We start from the raw sequence: 2,877 nt of genomic DNA, 5'->3' as shown, positions 1-2,877 counted from the left end.
GTCCAAAAATCTTTATCTTCAATTGAATATTACAACCGTATTGAAGATAAAAGACCGACATGTGCTCAATACCCACGCTATGCGTCGCGTACCCAATAAAGTCATAGGAGTCAATAGATTTCACTTTTTCATTTAATGTTAGAGCTTATTACTGTTAGTTAAAATTATGGTATGCAATGGTTAACTCAAAATTTTCATGTTTACTCAGAATTCCCACAGCCCAATTACCTTTTGTTTTTCACAACTCACTCAATATGGGTATCAAATGAAAGGGTTTGACTAGTAAAATAATGTACTTACTCTATATTGAGAGTCGGGGATTTTATTTAATTTATATCTTATTTTTAAAAAGCCATAAATAATCTGCTTCAGTTTTGGCTATGCAAAACCAACATTTCTTAATCCAGGTTGTTCCAGAGATTAGCGCGTTCAAACATAACAAAAGCTCTTCACCTCCGTTATTGGTATAGATAGATAGGTAGATAGATAAATGTTATTCAGAATGTATGCATATCTGTTTGATTCATATTAATTTTGCTTCTATGAACCGCGTGCTGATACCTGATCCAATGTTTGCCGATACATATATATTTTTTTTATAGGCCATAGAAGAAATTATTAATTTCATCAGTATAATCATCCGCCTCCGTGGCGCAATTGGCTAGCGCGTTCGGCTGTTAACCGAAAGGTTGGTGGTTCGAGCCCACCCGGGGGCGATAATTTTTGTTTTATTACAACCATGCTAAGGGGCTTCTTTTATTTTTTTTATTCTTAATATATTTTATTTTCTATTATAGTTACATTGAACTATGTTCTATAAATTTTATTAGCAGTTTGTTATATGTAGACAAAAAAAAAAGTTGCAAGAATGCTACATAATTTCGCCTTGTGTTCCTAACCTTCGATAGCTCAGTTGGTAGAGCGGTGGACTGTAGAGGAAATAACACTGATATCCATAGGTCGCTGGTTCAAATCCGGCTCGAAGGAAGTAAACCCAATTTTTTATGTTACTCATAGTTTTTTTTTTTTTGATTTAATGTTTTGGATATATTTTTAAGCTACAAAGTGAGTTTTCAGAATGTAATCAATAAATATACCTATATAATTTTGTAGAACACCTGGTCCTTTAGTAGTTAATACATTGATTTAATATTATGTAGTAAGTATCGTAACAGCTCACACTGCTATTAAATACGAATAAGATATTTGAATAATATATTGTATATTTTGGTCGCTCATGACACCATCCTCGGTAGTATAGTGGTAAGTATCCCCGCCTGTCACGCGGGAGACCGGGGTTCGATTCCCCGCCGGGGAGATTTTTTCTAAAACTTTTTTTTTAAAACTTTTTTTCAGTTTTAGTTTTTTTTAGCCCGCTTCCTTGAAATGGGTACTTTCACAACACAAATAATCTTCCTTTTAAGACCATTGCTACTGAAAAAATCTTTGAAAAGGTTTCTTGCCTCCGGACCCCACGGTCCCAAAGTATCTACCTACTCCAAAAGTCTCTACATTATAAATTGTATAACGATGTTGAAAAAGAGCCATCTGCTGAGTTTCTTGCCGGCTCTTCAAGGTGGAATCTGCCTTCCGAACCGGTGGTAGAGTCACTACACACAGACTGATTTGACGTTTCAAAAGTGCCTATAAATTGGGCCTTCTTGAAATAAATGAATTTTGGATTTTTTGAATTATGATTTTCTCTTTTCACGTGAAATGCACTTATCAGCCTCTGACTTAACAGTGGTACCACGAACTCTTTCAAGAACTTAAATCGTTTTTAAAATAGGTTACGGCGAAGTCACCGAGAAAATAAAAAAAAAGTGTGTGTGTGTAACCTTTACGCGCTATTGAAGTCAAACTTTTATTATTATTTATTGATAAAAGAGACTATAGAGAGAATGTTCCTGGGACACCGCCATTTCATTAAATATTCACTATTTCATTTAATATTCTATTTAAAATTCTTTATTTAGAAAATATTTATAAAATGTGAAAATGATATTCACTTCCACATTTTATAAATATTTTCATTTGTATTGTGTATTTCAATAGAATAATTAAGAGTACAAAATTGAAGGTTAGATCAGCACATGCCAATATAACCTTGTCATTGAATATTATAGAATGTCGCAGTCGTCAGAAAATGTATAAATAATTAATTTATTACAAAAGTAATAAATAAACAAAACATTTAGAGATTTTCAAAAAACTTTGTAATTTAAAATGTATTATTTAATACTGTTGCATTTTTATTCACTTTGCTATTCACAATTGATCGGTTTGAAAATATTATAAATAAATAATTCTTATTGATTATGATATTTGCCACTAGCTGATCCACTATGAAATATACTTGCCAATCAAAATTATTATTTTTAAATAGCGGAAACTACACAGACGTCTGACGTAAGCGTTACTTCCGCCCGATAAACATCTGATTTATTCCCTAGTCGTGCCTAAAGAAGTTTTACTTCAAAAATATTTTTATTTAAACCTTTTTGAAGCGGGATTAAAAAGACCTAAACCTCCTTTGTTTCATTCAAAATTCGACTGAAAAGTTTTCTTTTTATTTGTTTTTTCACTAAAATTATTCCCTTGAGCAATGAGCGCTAGGTATCGTACAATGTTAAATCGCCTGGCTTTACGTCTTTGTAGGTAAGACGCTAACTAATCCTATATGCATTTTCTGGGCCTCCCATAAAATCAGCGTGGTATTCAAAAATGCTAGTTGGGTAATCGCTGTCAGATTATCAACGACGATATCCACTTCGACATTTTAGCGTAGATATCCGTCAATGAATTTAATTAGGTCCATGAAGAACAATACTGCCCTTTGATTACCTCACGACAGCAAACACGCGAAACTATCGACAT

The 2,877-nt window shown here is 32.9% G+C and overlaps 3 non-coding genes across 3 annotated transcripts; all 3 read left to right on the top strand.

Moving 5' to 3' along the window:
* The first annotated feature begins 642 nt into the window (after positions 1-642).
* On the top strand, positions 643-716 carry Trnan-guu. Its single transcript has one exon. It is a non-coding gene; the product is annotated as a tRNA-Asn (tRNA).
* A 182-nt stretch (positions 717-898) lies between these two features.
* On the top strand, positions 899-987 carry Trnay-gua. Its single transcript is given in 2 exon segments — positions 899-935; positions 952-987. It is a non-coding gene; the product is annotated as a tRNA-Tyr (tRNA).
* Positions 988-1,246: 259 nt separating this feature from the next.
* Positions 1,247-1,318, top strand: Trnad-guc. Its single transcript has one exon. It is a non-coding gene; the product is annotated as a tRNA-Asp (tRNA).
* The last annotated feature ends 1,559 nt before the right edge of the window (positions 1,319-2,877 follow it).

The sequence above is a fragment of the Pararge aegeria genome, chromosome 7, assembly GCF_905163445.1.
Source record: "Pararge aegeria chromosome 7, ilParAegt1.1, whole genome shotgun sequence".
Taxonomy (NCBI): Eukaryota; Metazoa; Arthropoda; class Insecta; order Lepidoptera; family Nymphalidae; genus Pararge; species Pararge aegeria.
This window is presented reverse-complemented; position numbering and strand designations above follow the sequence as displayed.